General features: G+C 47.2%; 1 long non-coding RNA gene across 8 annotated transcripts in view; it reads left to right on the top strand.

Moving 5' to 3' along the window:
• The first annotated feature begins 3,090 nt into the window (after positions 1 to 3,090).
• Positions 3,091 to 18,713, top strand: part of Gm31718 — a 103,664-nt gene continuing 88,041 nt past the window's right edge. For 4 of the 8 annotated variants that reach the window (XR_388221.4, XR_879368.3, XR_001778722.2 and 1 more), the window contains exon 1: positions 3,092 to 3,426. This is a non-coding gene — a long non-coding RNA (predicted gene, 31718). Of the gene's footprint in view, positions 3,427 to 18,713 lie in introns of all 8 variants that reach the window. The other 4 variants (XR_879375.3, XR_001778723.2, XR_388217.4 and 1 more) reach the window with 3 other exon arrangements.

Below are 18,713 nucleotides of genomic sequence, written 5' to 3'. Positions count from 1 at the left end.
ACTTCCAGGCCAGTGAGAGGTCCTGTCTCAAAAAAAAAAAAAAAAAAAAAAAAAAAAATAACCAGCAAGCAAACAAACAAAAATGTAGATAGTGCTTGAGGATTGACCCTCAAAACTGTCTCTTAGCTTTCATATATGCACATGTACACACACATCCAAGACACTGTATGCACTTGCATGCCCCCCACATAGAGGCATGTGCACACCCCTCCTTCCCCCCCCCCCAGGCATGTGCACCCCACCACACACAAGCAATTTCTTCTGAAAAGAGTCTGAAAGAAGAATGTGTGCCTGAGGGTAAACAGCAGCTGGCTGACCCAAGAGGCTCTCTTTTGACCACACAAGTGGCATCCTGTATTGTGTAGTGTTTCAGAAGCAGCAGGGTGACATACAACACACCCGTAATTGTAGCAATTGAGAGGCTGAGGCAGGAGGCTCACAAATTTTGAGGCCAGCCTAGGCTACATGGGAGAGTGTCTAAAGAAGAAGTGCATCAGAAAAGGCCCACCTCAGGGCTAACCTGCACCATCAGGGCTAACCTGCACCATCTCCTTGGAGGGCCAGCTCAGAGCTAATTCACAGCATGAATTTCAGCTCTGCTCCTCCAGGCCATTATGTGGGGGCAGGAGATGAACTCATGTGTCATGTGTGTGCACATGTGCAGTGATTTCCCAGTGACTCAGTGGAAAGCTGTAGTGTTGGATGGAGAGGTTTGCTTACTGACAGACTGACAATGCTGTTAGCAGGTGGCCATTGTGGATAAAGGCTCAGAGGTTCCCTTCTTATGACCAATCTTTCCACAGAGCGGATCCATTCCCGTGAATAGGGATGGCTTCCATGACCATATTCCATTTCCTTCACTCTGCACCTCATAAGGCTTGGGGTGCTGCTCAGTGGTCTCATGCTTGCCAGGAATGTGCAGGGCTCTGGGATCCATCCCCAGTGAATGCGCGCATGCGCATGCATGAGAGAGAGAGAGAGAGACAGAGAGAGACAGAGAGAGACAGGGAGAGAGAGAGAGACAGAGAGAGACAGAGAGAGAGGAGAGAGAAAGACAGCGAGAGAGACAAAGAGAGAGACAGGGAGCGATATGGAGAGAGACAGACTCCTAGTACTCCTGCTAGAGAGAGACAGGCAGAGACAGACAGACACACAGAAGGAGACAGAGATAGACAGACACAGAGAGAGACAGACACACAGAAGGAGACAGAGATAGACAGACACAGAGAGAGACAGACACAGAGAGACAGATAGACAGAGTGTCCTAGCATCTCCTGCTAGAGAGACAGAGACAGACACAGAGAGAGACAGACACAGAGACAGACAGACAGAGACAGAGAGAGAGAGAGAGAGACAGAGAGACAGACACACAGAGAGGCAGAGAGAAATACAGAGAGACAGAGAGAGAGAGAGAGTGTCCTAGTACCTCCTGCTAGAGAAAGAGACAGACACACAGAGAGAGGGGCAGGCAGGCAGGCAGGCAGACAGACAGACAGATAGACAGACATACATACAGACATATAGACACAGAGAGACAGACAGACACACAGAGACAGAGAGAGACACAGAGACAGACAGGCAGGCAGGCAGGCAGAATCTCCTTGCACCTTCTGCTATTATTGGCAATGACTCCACTCGATGCAGGAGTGAACAGAGGGTAAGTCAGAGTCACACAGTGTGGGGACAGCTCTTAGCTTCTGCCTGCAGGCTTTCCCAGGCCTCAGCTGTCAGGCCTTCGGTGGCAGCGGGCCAGAGTGGTTCCAGGCACCTGGACAGGAGTTTGGTAAGCTGGAGGTGCTGCAACCCTCTGAGCTCCTGGGAACCAGCTCTGTGCTCGCAGAGCCACGTTGCGACGTGACTAATGGGTGAGAGGGTTGAGACTGAAAGCCATTACTTCACCAGTGGGAATCAAGGTCATTTGTCATCTTAGGAAGCACGGGGAACAGTGACACTTGAGAGGGAAGGGAGGTACCTACTTCTGAGTCCAAAACTCAATGTGGTCTGGCGCTTGTCCCATGCGGCAGGGAGCAGGGACACTTCTAGGAAGAAGAATGTGCAAGGTGGCCGGGTCAGGAACCAGAGTGAAGGAACCTGACTGTGCTGCTGTAAGCCTTCCTCAGGAAAGAGACCCAGTCCACAGGAGCTGCCTGGAGACCATTGGCTGAGGGCTCCTGGACACTGTGAAGGTTACTTGAGGGGAACAGGTTAACACCAAGCTTCTAGAGAGTCCGCAGGCATGGCTTCTCTTTCTAGCCTGGCAGGCTTGCTGTTACAGTTTGCATGTGAACTGCCCCCAGGTTCATGAATTTACACACTTGGTCTCTAACTGGTAGTGCTGTTTTTATGAGACCTTTGGGACCTAGGGACTAGCAGATGTAGGTTGCTGCTAATTGGACCGAAGAGGCTGGACTGAAGGTTGCAGGCTGGCCGTGCCTTCTATCCAGTTCTCTACTTCCTGATTTCCCAAGATGTGAGCAAGCTGTCTCATGCTTCTGTCACCACACACAGGAGCCGCGCACCCACGTGCTAGGGCTCAGAGGGAGAACCCTCATGGGCGACTCCTAGAGGCTAACTGTTGCCCACACTTGGGCAAGTGTATACTGTGTTCAATGGGCTAAGACAGCACTTCCCACCTGCAAACCAGGCCTTCCATCATGACTGCCCCTTGGGCTCTCAGCATCAGCCCTGAGCTATTCCTGGGATCTGTACATCATTCATGTCTGTCAGCTTCCCCTGACCCCGTTCTTGCTGTGTGTCCTCAATGGTGCACTAATGTGATTGGATGTGTAGATTCTATTGCTTGCTTCTAATGTTTCTTCTCGCAGAGAGGCAAGTTCTGCGAGGGACAAAATCTTGCCTGATTTAGGTTGTAGGTTCACATCCTGAGGACAGAGATCATCTTTTATCTATCTATCTATCTATCTATCTATCTATCTATCTATCTATCTATCTATCCTTTGGATGAATGGATCTATGTGTGGGTGCCAGGAAACTGCTGGGGTAGACCAGGAGGCCCAGACCACACGTGAGTGGATGCCATGTAAGGGTCCTCTCACAAAGTGCCTGAAACTCTTATAGGGTGGACTTCCTGGTGTCTTACAGACTCCTTCTGGGCTTGAACAGGAGGTGCCTCTTGAGGGCTACAGTGCTGTCTGGTAAAGGAGTGGGATTGGTGGATGAGTAAACAGGACCGGCCAAAAGGTCGGGAGTAACTCAGCCTCAGAAACTGCACGTGTCGTAGAAATGGAGGAGCCAGGAATGTGTTTTGCACTGATGTCAACCTGCTGCACGGCGCCACACCTGCTTCCCGACCCAGGAGCGTGGGAATGAGAAAAGAGTGGCTTGTTTTGGTAGAGGTGGAGCATGCTCACTCCCTGACTCAGAGCCGGGAGGTACTCTGGGCCCTGCAACAGCCTGGGGACTGTGGTAAGTCAGCTTGGGCTCCTGGCCCTTCCCTGTCAGATGCTCCAGTGAGCAGCTTGTTGGGGCAAGTGTGCTTTCTGCATGGGACAGCTTCCCTTTTGTCCAGGTGTTTTCCTCGACTTTAAGGTGCAGGGATTGCCTTCTGCATTAGAATAGAATCAGGACCAAGAGGCTGGACAAAGAACTCCCGGCTTTGGCTCTCAGGACACCTCCTGCCCTTTTGGCTTCTGGTCCGCACAACTTCATCCTCCAAGGGTGTCAGGATTGTGTTCCCCACACTTTCTTCTTCCTTCCCTTCCCACAGCCTTGGGCTACTCTGCTAAGAGGCTGTGATTTCTGAGACCCCTATCGGCAGAATCTGAGGCTGCATAGAGATGCTGTCTCCTCTGAAGCTCTCCAAGCACCCTTGTTTTTCAGTCCACAGAAGTATGGCCTCGTATTCATGCATTTTAATGGAAACCCAAAGGCTTGAAGGGCTAGTCTTGGCTCTCAGTGACCAGTTTATCACTGGTGCCAAGTGACATGCAGGTCTCTCTTTGGAGTTCCTAGAAGAGACTATGAGGTTGGCAAGGCAACCCAGTGGGTAAAGGTTCTTATTTCCAAGCCTGGTGGCCTGAGTCCAACCTCTGAGGCCCAAGTGGTAAAAGGAGAGAACCAATTCCGGAAAGCCGTCTTCTAATCGCCACATGTGGGCCCACATTATGTATGCACACACATAAGGAAAATTTGAAAATATGATAAAAATTTAAAAAAAGGATTTGAAGATGTACTCAGAACAAATTTATTAAAGTTAGAGAGAGAGGGAGGGAGGGAGGGAGAGAGAGAGAGAGAGAGAGAGGAGAAGCATACTTGAAAACACCAGCTTGGCCAGTGAAGAGGGGAGACAGAGAACAAGTCAGGCCTTTGCATTTAGGCATGGCGATCAGAGGAGCAGGAGGGAGGTACAGAGTGTGGAGGGAAGCATATGAGTGCTGAGCCACGGACCTGAGCTCAGAGGGACCCAGTGTGTCCCAGGCTTGTGTGTCCAAGAGCAAAGGATTGCACCAGGGACACACGATTAGAGACAGAAATAGAGAAAGCTTATGAGAAAAAGAAAAACAGGGCAGGAGAGAGGAGGGCTCAGTGGTTAAGAGCACTGGCTGCTCATTAGAGGACCAGGGTTTGAGTCCCAGCACACACATGGCAGCACCCAACCATCTGTAACTTTAGGCTAACTGATGCCCCTTTCTGGCTTCTGTGGGCACTGCATGCCTGTGCATGCAGGCAAAGCACCCATGCACATAAAACAAATAAATCTTAAGTTTTTTTGGTTGTTGTTGTTGTTTAAAGAAAAAAAGGTAAAAACAGGTAGTGAGTTCAAGACCAGCCTGCTCTACATAATGAGTTCCAGGCTAGCTGATTGGTTACACAGATAGACCTTGCTTCAAAAAACTAAAATAAATGAGTAGAAGGGAAGGAAGGGAGGGAGGAAGAAGGGAAGGAAGAAAGGAAAGAAGGGAGAAAGGGACGATGAAGGGAGGGAGGAAGGAAGGGAGAAAGGAAGGAAGGGAGGGAGGAAGGAAGGGAGGGAGGAAGGAAGGGAGGGAGGAAGGAAGGAAAGAATGGGTGTGAGATGGTGAGCTGAGGGAAGAACCCAGAATATGTGGGGCCATATTACCCCTGACCCTTTTCAGGTGATTTACGTAACACCTGACTCTCCCAAGTTTGCATGCAGCAGGCTTTCTTTGTGAGTGCTGTGTATGTTGGAAGGACTTCCAGAACTCCTCTGCAGGCTGGAGTCTGTCATGTGTAATCTTGGGGCTTTTGCTGATCTCTCCCAAGATTACCTAAGTACACTGCCTGTATACCTGGTACCACCTTCTTCTCCTTCTCCTTCTCCTTCTCCTTCTCCTTCTCCTTCTCCTTCTCCTTCTCCTTCTCCTTCTCCTTCTCCTTCTCCTTCTCCTTCTCCTTCTCCTTCTCCTTCTCCTCCTCCTCCTCCTCCTCCTCCTCCTCCTCCTCCTCCTCCTCCTCCTCCTCCTCCTTCTCCTCCTCCTCCTCCTCCTCCTCTTCCTCTTCTCCCTCCTCCTCTCCCTCCTCCTCTCCCTCCTCCTCCTCTCCCTCCTCCTCCTCCTCCCCCTCCCCCCTCCTCCACCTTCTTCTTCTTCTTCTTCTTCTTCTTCTTCTTCTTCTTCTTCTTCTTCTTCTTCTGATTTATTTATTATTATATGTAAGTACATTGTAGGTGTCTTTAGACACACCAGAAGAGGGCATCAGATCCCATTACAGGTGGTTGTGAGCCACCATGTGGTTTCTGGGATTTGAACTCAGGATCTCCGGAAGAGCAGTCAGTGATCTCAACTGCTGAGCCATCTCTCCAGCCCCTATTTTTTAGTTTTACATGTTACATTTGTCTACATGTATGTGCACTCTGTGTATGCATTACTCACGGTGGCCAGGAGAGGGTATCGTATCCCTGGAAACTGGAGTTGCAGATAGTTGTGAACAGTAAGGAACTTGAGTCCTTTGTGAGTGCAGCAAGTGCACCTGACAGCTAAGCCATCTGTCCAGCCCCACCTTGTGTCTCCTTAAGAACCTTGTTCCTGTGGAGTAATGGACTAAAAGCACATCAGCACATCCATCACCTTGGATTTAACCTGCCAACTGACATTTCTGTAACTCTCCAGTTGGTCAGGTGAGCACTTTGATTCCTGAGCCCTTTTTGTTTGTTTTGTTTTATTTTTGTTTTTTTTTTCTTTCTTTCTTTCTTTTTTTTTTTTTTTTTTTTGAGACAGGGTTTCTCTCTCTGTCTGCCCTAGGACTCACTCTGAAGGTCAGGCTGGCCACTTGCCTCTGTCTTCTGAGTGCTGGGATTAAAGGCATGCACCACCACTGCCTAACCAATACCCGAGTCTTTAAAATCCTGGATGTGTTTATGTCTTTTTGCCTTTTGATCTTCTAGGCTTGAAATTTCTAAGCATTATCAAAGTCCTCAAAATGACCTCAAAAGTCTGTCTCTAAAAGGATTTTTGCTTGGCTGCACGTGGTGGGGGCTGCTTCTCTGTGGAGAAGCTGTGCTGGCTCCTGTGTTTGTAATGGTGTTTGTAATGGGGCAGAAAGACAGAGCCACAATTCGCCTGCTATGTTTTCCTGAGTTTTGATTGTACTGAACGTTATCTACACCACACACACACACCTCGTACATACGTGCCTATGACAGACTCTCATTTTTTCCTGAATATTTAAGCGTTTCAATATCAAGACCATCTGTGTGATTGCAGAACTGGGTGCTGGATGATGGGCGGGTAGCAAACCCAGCATGTCCCAAACAAGGGGATAATTCACAACCTAAGTGTGGTGTCCTGGAGAGTAGGGACATCACCTTATGTGCCTTAGTTGTTTACTTCTGGGGCTTTCCCATGAGGTAGCTTCACACTATGGGTGGGAATGAGTGTTGGTAAATGAGAGCACTCTGGGGCTAGAGGCTGCTATGTGTGATCCTCTCATACTGTGCATGACAAACATCCGAAGGCAAGACCTACCTTGGTACAGAACAGTTTCTGGTGCACTCCATCACACGTGGTGGATGCTCAGTAAGTGTGCTGAAGTTAGCCTTGGAATAGCTCAGGTACATCCAAAGGAACTTGGTCTTCAGGAACTTCTTACAGCTGATAACAGCCAAAGAGGCACACCAGGCAGGATCCTGGGAACTCTTATATTTCCCTGTATGTGGCTGGAAGACTCTGATAATTGGCCATGTCATATCCTCACACTGATCCCTTGAGTTTCATTTTGCTGAAGGAGATGTGATCTGCTGAGCTTGTGTAGCCAACCCAGCCGACCGTTGGGACCCTGGGGCTCTCCTCGATCTTACCGGCATGCTTGCTTTCAGCCATGTGCAGCTGTGTGATGTGTGTATGTGCAAACAGTAGAGCCCTGTGTGTACACACACTGTTTAGAAAAGCAAACCAAGGTCTGCGGAGGTAGTCCAGTCACGGGCGGCTGAGTGTTTGTCACAAAAGCATGAGAATCAGCATTTTGTCTTCCAAGGCTGATCACTAGCCTCGATGGGCATACACCTAGGTGTACACACACACACATGAACACGGACACACAAGCCACACTGTCTAAAACACTGTGTCCATTGGTCATGGTCAAAGGCAATTGATCTATGTTCCTTCCTACTGGACTGTTGTTTCGGTGATGTCTCAGGTAGGACATGCTCCTACCTGGGGCTTTGGAGTGAGTTCTAGTTTGGCCCAGTACACTGGTCGGCAGCTGCTGGGTGGTTGTGGGAGAAGTTTTGGGATACAGAGTATCAGGACCCCCCAGGTAGCTGTTAGTCACAGCACAGCTGGTGGCATGACAGCTCCTTGAGTTCTTGTGGTCACTAGCTGTGCTGCGAATGGAATAGTGTAGCACTAGGCACTCAGCAAAAAAAAGAAAAAAAAAAAAAAAAAAAAAAGGATCCCACACAGCTGCCAGCCTCCACGGAACTTGTCCTGGATGCTGGTCTGACTTTGCCCCGAAGCCAGATGGGGGGTTAACTTTTCCTCTCTTCAGCTGACAAGGTTAGTCATTGCTGACACCCGAGTCTTTCTCATTTTCCAGAACAATCCCTATAAACAGGTCATGAGATATGTCACATGTTTGGTGCCAAATTCCTTTGCTGATACGTGTTTGTATTTTGCATATTCAGGTGGTTCAAAGGCTGGCCTCCCTCCTGTGAATGCGCACCCCTAGGTGCTTCCTCTGTTGGTTGTAACCTTTGCTCCCAAGCCTTTCTTTATCCAGGGTGAACTTTACTCTTTTACCTATCCGTCTACCTCCCACCTCAATTATCACCAAACCCTTTCCAAAGCAGGTGTTCTGCTAAGTCCAGGGGCGTAAAGCAAATGGAGTTTATAAGAAGCAAGCATAGGGCAGTGCTGAGAACTAAGTAGCCTGGACCATCACTGTACTGACAGCTTTCTAAGCAATGTGAGCACCCGGAGCTGCTCAGTCTCCTTCCAAAAGGAAGTGTGTCTTCATGCAGCTGGCCACCAATCAATCAATAGGAAGTACTTAGTATACAAGTATGAAGCACCAAGGGCCTTCTGTCAGACAGGTTATGCCTAGGTGCAAGGCTCGGCACTGGGCCTGATGTATACACCTGTAATCTCAGCAACTCATACAGATTTGTAACAGTTGTGTTCTGTCTGGCTGACTCGGTGAGACCCTGTGTCGAAATTTGAATTTTAGAAAATCTAGAAAGATGTAGCTCAGTAATAGAATGCTTGCCTGTCCTATGCAAGACCCTGTATTCAATCTCCAATACTGAAAAATCAAAACTAAATAAGCAAATAAAAAAATACAAGTATGCTTCTTACAAACTAATGCTAGCATCATAATAGTTTGCATTAAAATGACTTAGTGAAAGGTTTATTTTAAAAAATTATCTTTATTAAAGTGTGTGTATGTGTGTGTGTGTGTGTGTGTGTGTGTGTGTGTGTGTGTGCGCATGTGAGTGCAGGTGCCTTGGAGAAATGTTGGATTCTTTGGAGCCGGAGTTATAGGTGTCTGTGAGCGTCCTGATGTGATTGCTAGGAATCTAATGCTGGTTGGTTCTCTTCAAGTCGCTCAGCCACATCTCCAGTCTTGAGAGCAGTGGTTCTCGACCTGTGGGTTGTGACTCCCCGAGGGGTGTCAAATGACCCTTTAAACAGGGGTCACAAATAAGATATCAGATATTTACATTACGGTTCATAACAGCAGCAGAATTACAGTTATGAAGTAGCAATGAAATAATTTCATGGTTGGGGGTCACCACAACATGAGGAACTGCATTAAAGGGTCGCAGCTTTAGGAAGATTAAGGACCACTACCTCAGAGGAAGATTTCGTCTGGCCAGTTGTAGCAAGCCCAGGACTTTTTTCTTTTTACTCTGTTGTGTGTATTTATTCTATTGTGTGAGCTAGACAGACATTGTACTCAGAGCTACTTCATTCTCTGTCTCTCTTCCTCTTACCCTCACATCTCCTCTTCCCTTCTTCCAACTAATTCTGTGTATGTTCATCGTACTGTGGTTAGACCCAGAGGTTCCCTTTAAAGCCCAGAGAAGAAGTAGAACATTGGCATAAAGTGACCTTAAGTGTAGGACTCTGCCAGAGCCTGTCTCACAAGGTGCCCCACCTGGGTAAACACCATTTGCATATCACTGTGTGGACTACAGCCCTTTCTTTATGGGGACAAGACAGGGCTCTGTTACTCAAACAGGTGGACAAACATCTAGGGAACTCTCAGACCTTGGGCAGCCTGGGAACAGAGGCCATGACCTCAGACCTGAGGCAGGGCTGTGTAGCCTCACCTGCCTGTCTCTGCTGTTGCTGTACACTCTTTGCAGCCCCAATTCCCTTCCCTTCACAGATGACCCCACTTCCAGAAGGCAACCAGATTGGAACTCAGGCTCCTTCTCTTGTCTCACAGATAAAGAAATTTAAGATGGATTCAAAAGAAAACTTGAAAAAATTGTTAGAATTATAGATAGAGGGGCTGGAGAGATGGCTCAGCACTGACTGCTCTTCCAGAGGTCCTGAGTTCAAATCCCAGCAACCACATGATGGCTCACAACCATCCATAATGAGATCGGATGCCCTCTTTTGGTGTGTCTGAAGACAGCTACAGTGTACTTACATATAATAATAAATAAATCTTTTAAAAAAAAGAATTATAGATAGAAAGCCAGCAGGGTCAGTCAGCTGCCACAAGAAGAGGAAAAAGAGGAAATTGTGCTTTTTTTTTGAGTTTGAGGTCAGGAAAGTGGGCAGGTTAAGCAATGGAAATCTTCAAGCAGCTGCTGTGAGGCATCCGTAGGGGGGAGTGTGGGGAGGGAGGGGAGAGAGGGAGGGGAGAGGGAAGGAGGGAGGGAAGGAGGGAAAGAGGGAGGGAGGGAGGGACTTGAAGAGATTGAGATGCCAGGCATAGCCATGTTAAGAAAGAAAAAGTCACTTTCTAAATTAGAACTCAGAAATTGAGCAGGCTTGTCAGTGAGTCTCCACAGCACCTGTAGAAAGAAAGGCAGGGCCTCTGAGAGCTGGCAGGCCTCCCTCAGGTGTGTTGTGTTTCACTGCACTTCCTGGTTATAGAGCCTCTTGAAGTTATAAAACATAATCTTGTCCTTGATTCAAGATGGCTTTGCCTTGCCTGGCAAGGAAGGTTCCTGTGGTTCTCATCATAGGATGTTGTTGGCCACCGACCAGGCCATTTGTGGAGGGGGCTACTGGCCATCAGAGGACAACTTTTGGGAGTTGGTCTCCTCCTTCTACTAGGTGGGTCCTGAGGATGGGCCTCAGGTTGCCAGCTCTGCAGCAAGTGTCTTGTTGGGCTAAGCCATCTCCTCATGTCCTATCTCCTCCCCACCAGAGATCTTTCCATCTTAACCAGAGGAAGATGACATGACTACATACTCTGCCCCAAAAGGCACTCACGGAGCACTTGGCTGCAGTGTTGTGTGTGGGTTTTGTGTTTCGTTTTGCATTGAGAAAAGGTGGCTGAGAAAAGGTGGCTTTAATAGTGGTTGGAGGGTTCTTCAGACACGAATGCCAGGCCTCAGGCAGGGCTCCACACTGCAGCCATTGCTGCTGCTGCTGGGGTTCCCATGAGGGGAAGGTGAGAGGCTCTCACAGTATCAGATGAGTGCAGTGTAGGTGAACAGGGTCATCAGATTGTCCCAGATGCCTCTAGGCAGCTGAGTCACTGTGGGTAATGGATTACCCAGGGGAGCAGGAGGATCAGAGGGGGTAGGGGAGGCAGTCTGTAACTCAGAGTCCTTCATCTGGAAGCAGTGGGACCAGGAGATGCCACCAGATTGGTTTCTGCAAGAAGGACAGGCAGGTACTCATGGCTTATACAGATCAATGTGATTTCCTCTGAAGCAGTTAATTAACCCCAGGCACCTTGCAGGAGCTTGCAGTATCAGAACGATAAAGCTGGCCACATGGAGGGAGGTTAGTGTTTTTTTTTTTTTTTTCCTCGATCGCTGACGTAATTGGCGCACTTTTCAGAGCGTGTTCAGTTCCAACTAATACCATTAAAAAAAAAAAAACCAACCAAGTCATAAACTCAGTCATTGGTAAGAGAATTGTAACTGCAGGCACAGTTGGTCAGAGGGCATGCAATGCTGTTACAGGCATTGTTAAAATTGAGGTCTGGGTCCTGGTAGTTCTCCAAATCACTACAACAGTTAGAAAGACAATCATAGTAAAAAGCTGAGAAAGGAGATTTATCCAGTGGGGTCTCTTTGAGAAGAGGAACAAAGAGATCCAGGGAACCTGGGTCCATCTGCAGGGTCCAGATGAGGTTCAGGTTTACATAGAGGGCAAGAGTTATTCACAGGTAAGTAGGCCTGGTCAAGATGTGGTCCTGCCTGTCACAGACCCATCACAGACTGACCTGTCCTGTGAGGTGGTCTTATGAGGACTGGATAAAATCTGTTTCTGGAACATAAGTTCACCTTGTGCCTAGAACTGGGATCCAGCTTTTTCCTTCTTCTAGCATGAGATTCTTGGGGAATTTTCAACTCCTTGAGGAGCCATTTTAAAGAGTCTAATAGCCAAAAGGAGGGGTATGCGTGACTCTTTAGAATGGATTTCCTCCTGCCCAGGTGGCTATAATGACAGCCTGTTTGAGCAGAGAGTTAGCTGAAAGCCCATGGATTCCTTTTCAGACCGACTTAGTGGGTCTTGTCCTCTCTCTTCCCTAGGATCCATCTAGCCTAGTGATCTGCCATTTCTTTTTCTGTTCTCTGGGTGATTTACAGTGGCCTTTCTGGAAGGGAACATTAGGGTCCTACCCTGAGCTGCAGCCACGGAATAACATATCTTCTTGCTTCTCAGACTTAGAAGGGGCTGGGAAGGTGGCTCAGTTGATAAAAGGTCAGTCAATACAAGCCTAAGGACCACAGACCAGATCCTCTGCACTCGAGTACAAAGTTGGGTGCAATGATGTGTGTACTTACAATCCCAGAGCTGGAGGTGAAGACAAGAGGATAGCTGGGTTTCACTGACTGCCAACCTGGCTGAATTGATGAGCTTTGAGCAAGTGACAGACACGGTCTCAAAACATTAGATGGAAAGAAAGACATTGAGGTTGACCTTTTGGCTTCTGCATGTGTGAGAACCCCTGAGCAGAGAAGATCATGTTGATTGGCATCAGCAGCCACAGACTGCCATTAGTACCTGTTTGTACTTCCTACAGGAACAGACAGGTCTGGTGGTTAAGCCTGCTGGCCCCACTGCTTCCAAATGTAGGACCCCGAATTGTAGGCATCCTCCATGCCCCATCAACGATGCCTGCTTCCTAGGATTATCAATACACAGAGCGACTTAGCTGCCTTGGGGCATTTGGGTCAATCCCCTGTCCATTCAGGAGCTCAGAGACACAAAGCACAACCTGGAAGGGGCTGAGCCAGTTGTAGAATGGCTCCATCCTTAGACATCAAGGACAGTGTTGATCAGTCTCTGAGGAAATTACAGGAATGCATTCAAGGTAGGTCGATATGATATGATGTGTATGTGCACGTACATGCTATGTGCATGTGTGTGGAGGCTGGAGGAAAACCTAGGATGTTAGTCCTTGCCGTCCACTTTGATTGAGACAGAATTTCTTGTTTGCCACTGCATATCTAGGCTAGCTAGCTCATGAACCTCTGGAAAGTCTCCCATTTCCAGTTCCCATCTTGCTATAAGCATGCTGGGATTACTGGACGCACACCATGGCACCCGGCTTTTGTGCGGGCTATGGGGGACCTGAATTCAAGTCTTCACCCTTGCATGGGAAGAACTTTATTTAACCTGAGATGTCTGCCCAACCTGCTTGGGTTGTTCTTGAATTTAGCTTTGTAGATGAAAACATCATGTTGTAATGTCAAAAGGTTGAACATGTCTGGTGGGTGTTCGGAGATGTGAGCTGCCTTCTTTATTTCTCTGTCAGGGAATAAGCCTGTGTTGCTGATGCCTTCAGAGGAGCCTGGTGGGTGGTGGGGCTATAGAGGAACACTGGATCCAAGCAATAAAAAGCAAGATGAAGCTGTGAGGTGTCTAAGAGCTGGATTCCCTCAGTGAAGAAAGTGTTGCTGTGCAAGTCTGGTGACTAGAGATGGATCTCTGGAACCCACATAATGGTGAATGGAGAGATTCAACACCACAAACTTGTCTTCCTGTCTCCACATGTGTGCTACGGCATGCACTCTCCCCAGTAACAGTAATAATACTAAAAATGCAAGGTGCTTAGGTAAATTTGAATATCACACAAAACTAAACAATTTTTGGAGGGTAAGGGTAAAATCATGTGTGATCATGAGAATACATTTACTTAATAAAATTATTTAATACATTTATATTGAGAAAGTATTTATTGGCTGAAGTTCAAATCTTGGCTGAACACTCTATTTGACTGGCAGCCATATTTGCAGGAGAAGTTGAAACAGACCAAATACTGTAGGAGGCTTCATCAGCAGAGTAGGACCCTGGAGTGGGCTTTGCCCAGCAGCTCAGAAACCTTTCCTGAAATTGGCAGCTCTGACAACACTAGATAGAATTTGGCCAGCTATGGTTTGTTTGTTTGTTTTTTTGTTTTTTTGACTGGCACAATTTTAATTATAAAGTCTATAGCCAATCAAAATGCAGATCAGGGGAACCCACCAGTCCAAGTAGATACATCTACAAAGCAACTCCTGCACCTAAGGTTCAGGGAACATTGCAGAAGACGGGTCACAAAGTCTGTAAGAGCCAGAGGATCAGGGAGTTTGCGGTGGGACTGTGTCTCCAGGAATGTCAGCATCTACACCCATAGAGTCTCATCAACATGACTGCATAGACATGAGCTGAACGAGGAGGACACTAGTGAATGTGACAGGCTGGTTGGGGAAAAGCTCTTGGGGTCTCAACCCTACACAAAGAACTAAAGTCAACCAAGGAGAGCTGGAATGGAGAGGTCTTCACAGGGAAGAAGCCATAGATTGGTTGTCCAGTGTCCAACAGTCAGCCCTGAAAAACATACCTACAGGCAACATGATACAGATTAGACAGGTTATGTTTAGAAATATGTATGTATATAATACACATAGCTGCATGTAATGACAGTTAATAAAAAAGGGAGCATGAATTCAAAGGAGAGTGGGGGAGGGTGTATGGGAAGGATTGGAGGGAAGAAAGGGAAGGGAGAGATATAATTATAATCTCAAAATGTTTTAAAAGGTTTTATCTAGCCAAAACAAATCAGGGGCCTTCAAACATAACTTTATAATTTCTAGTTTCAGCCTCATTTTGTGTATTTTGTGCATGAATGTGGTGACCCCAAAAGCTCATGTGTTAGGTATTGGTCCCCAGCTGGTGGTGATAGTCTGAGTTATTGTGAAACCTTTGGTGTTGTGATTTAACTAGTACAAGTGTCATCATTGGAGGCAGGCCTCCAAGGTGATTTCCACCTCTGGTTCCAGGTGGGTCTGTCTGCTTCTCGATCCTCTAAGATGTGAACAAACCATGGCACAAGCTGCCACCGCCACAGATGGAGCTTCCCCCACCACATGCCTTCCTGACAATCATAGACCGTACGCCCTGAACCTGTGAGCCAAAGTAAAATCTTCCCTTAAGTTGCCTCTTCCAAGTGTGGCACATCTTCCAAGTGTTGCCTCTTATCACATCAACATGATGAATGTATACGCTCTTGCCATGTAGGCAGGCTGGTCTTCAACTGGAGATCCTCTTGGTCCAGCATGTCAAATGTTGAGTGTTGTGATTACAGGCAACATGTGTCTGGATTAGTTCCTGACATTCTTTTAAAAAGATTTATCTTTGTGTGTGTGCATGCACGTGTGTGTGTGAACGTGTGTGTGCCATGTGTTTGAATGTATGTATGCCGTGGACATATGCCACAGACATATGCCACGTGTATGAATGTATGTGTATTCCATATGTATGAATGTGAGTATGTATATATGCCGTATGTGTGTGAGTGTTTTTGTGTACATGTGTATATGCCGTGTGTGTCTATCTGTATGTGTGTATGTGTGCACCATGTGTGGGTGAGTGTGTGTTTGTGTGTGTAGTTTTCACATGTATGTCATGTTTGTGAATTTCCAGAAGAGCCCAGAAGAGGTCTTTGGAACTTATGGAGGTGGCATAACAGGTGGCTGTGAGCCTCCCAGTGCATAGAAATCAAACTTTGTCCTTGGAAAAGCAGCAAGCCCTCTTAGCCACTGATCCATCTCTCTCTAGTCCATCTGGCATTTTCAAGAACAACCAGCTAAGCCCTTGAGACTTGATGATACCAGTTCTATCAGCCATGCCAGGGTCCTCAGTCGAAATCACTGCTACTTTGTCTGGTGGAATCAACCAGTGGCAACAGCCAGCCCACTGATTCAGAGCTCCAGGTTCAGCCCCTGCCAACTCTGACCTTTTACCTCTTTTGATCTCACCACAGGCCGGATCATCCCTTTCTCGTAACAATAGCAAAAATACCAAAAGTCTTCACACAACTGTCTCCTCCATTTCTGTTTCAGGGTCTCCCTTCCTGTCCCATCTCACCCACTTCCTATCGCCATGTGGGTTACCCCTCCTCTACAGCTAGGCTGACTCGAGGCTCGTCCTCACGTGCACAGCTTCCTTCCAGAGATCTCCTAGAATTCCTGGCTCAGATGCTTGCTGCTGGTGCACACACAGATGCTGCCACTTAGCAGAATTTCCTCATCACTCAGATTGGCAAATGGAAAATGTGACTCTCAAGGATTACACACAGCTGAGACTGGGACCCAGGCAGCAGGGAAGAGGGGGGTTTCTCACTCACCCACACGCTCTTGGTGAGGAGCCATCTCCCATGTGCTCTAGGACAGCATCACCATGTGCTCACGGAGACATCTCTCTGACTGGCTGATTGATTGCTAAAATACTTGGCTCTCGAGCAAGGGTGTTTTCACTCTGCCTGGCAAATTCTCTGTATTCTTCTTAGTCCTCTGGAGCTCAGATGAAGGGGAAGCTCTGATATTACCAGAGAGCTTTCAATGGAGTGAGAAGAAGGGATGTGTCTGTGTGCAGAGGAAGAAGGTGCTAAAAGCAGGAACAGGGGAGGGCAGCTTTTCTTTTTATCTGAAACAGAGATAGGTATACTCTTACCCACCTGCCATAGCTGGCCTGAAGCCAGCTGTCTTTATATTTAAAGTTTTTCTAGAGCTTGTTTGTGGGTTGTCAATGGCTGCTTTTGTGTTGTACTGAGAGTTGAGTAGGAACTAGAGAAACAGTGTGGCCTGTCAAATCTAAAATCTTTACTATCTTTTCAGAAAATGTTTTCTGAGAGCTGCAGAGATGGCTTAGCAATGAAGAGCAATTGCTGCTCTCCCAGAGGACCCGAGTTTGATGCTAAGTACCCACATGGCAGCTCACAACTGTCTTTAACTCAAGTTCTAGGGGACTAAATGCTCCTCTGGCTTCCAAGGGCATCAGACATACACATAATTGTGTGTGTGTGTGTGTGTGTGTGTGTGTGTGTAGGCAAATAACCCATATACATGAACACACACACACTCCTTTAGAAAAAGGAAAAAGTTGTCTGTCCTAGGCTCTTTAGTGGTCCCCAGAGTAGACCTTATTATCATCGTTGAACATGGGGAGCTGGCACTTTAAGGAGGGAAGACGGCAGTGCTTGTCCAGGTTCACTACCCTAAGTGTTTGGGGTGAAACTTAAGCTATTGATTGAGAAAATACATCAGCACTTGACCAAATGCCATCAGGATAAATTCACACACACACACACACACACACACACACATACACACACACACACTCATCATGGAGCAAATCCATGTGTCCAGCTCCACCTTCCCAGGGTCCCACAACCCAGCAACTTGAAGGCCATGTTGGCAAGCTACACAGCTCTGTGTGCCTATATCTTTCTAACTGCTGTTTCTTTCCCATGGGATTCTGCAGTTTCCTTCTTAGTAAGTCCTTCAAGATTAACCTTATTGTCTTTTTCTACTCCTGTGTGCTTGTGTTCAACCCCGAACACACTGTCCATCTGCTTACAGACTTACAGGTACCTTGAGAGCTGCAACTTATATTCATGCTTATAGTCTCTGAGGTGTCTACTGGGACATTAGAGTACTGTTGCTTGAGTGGCACCTCATTTTAGGATCCCCAAGGAAAGGAAAGAATACTGCCAAGAGTGATCATTGTTTTCTTAACACTTGGGTCTTAAAGGCACGTTCTTATTTAAATACCATCTATTTCTAATTTTTAAAAGGAATTTTTAAATATCACTACCATGTACACAGCTATAACTAAAAGTCATTGCAGAATTATAATTATTTCACCTTGAGCCTAACTATCACCTCCTCAATTGGCCTTCTGTGACTTGGATTAAGTTAGAGTGAGAAGGTTATGGTGCTGGGTAGACGGTCCAGAGGGCAAAGTGCTTGCTGCAAAAGTGTGAGAACACAGGTTTAGATTCCCTCAGAGAACATGCAGAAAGACAGCATGGTAGTGCATGCCTGTAACACCAGCACTGAGTGGCAGTGCATGCCTATAATACGACTGCTAGGGAGGAAGAGACAGGAAGATCTCTGAGGCTTGCTGGACAGCCAGCTTAGTGAGCTCCAGGGTCAGTGCCAGATGCTGTCTCAAAACAAAAGATGGAGAATGATTGACTAAGGAAGACACCTGATCCAGTCTCTGGCTTCCACACTGGTACCCTTACAAAAACAATGAACACACACACACACTTACTTTCCATCTTCCCCAAAGAACAAGGCTGAGTGTGGTGGGTTTTTTCTAAAACTGTAATACCTGAGACACTGAGGCAGGAGGTTTGCTGTGAGTTCAAGGCCAGTTAAATGAGTTTGAGGCTATGCTGGGCTATAGGGTGGGACTCTGTCACATACACACATACACACACCTTGTACACACATCCCAATGTATTACTTCCTTTCTGTAATGACCTAGGTTGGTCACTTTGCCATATGTGATATTGAGCTTTTCTGCCTCATAGAGCTATAAGATTGAGGAAACTTCTGAGATGATGCTCAGCTGGAGGAAGTAGGATGCAGACAGATGCTCTCTGAGGGTTCTGTTTATTGCCTGGCTCGGCTTCTGGCTCCAGCCTCTCCCATGGCTTCCTGGTTGTTGAAGATGTATTGAGATTTTGGGGAGCTTCTGCCACTATGGGTGGCAGCCTCCCGCTCTGTGATGGACTATAGCCCCTTAAACCAGGAAACCCAAATAAATCCTTAAGTGTCTTCTGTCAGAATTCTGGCAAAAATATGAAAGAAGTAACTAATGTGGGAC

The sequence above is a fragment of the Mus musculus genome, chromosome 8, assembly GCF_000001635.26.
Source record: "Mus musculus strain C57BL/6J chromosome 8, GRCm38.p6 C57BL/6J".
Classification (NCBI taxonomy): domain Eukaryota; kingdom Metazoa; phylum Chordata; class Mammalia; order Rodentia; family Muridae; genus Mus; species Mus musculus.
This window is presented reverse-complemented; position numbering and strand designations above follow the sequence as displayed.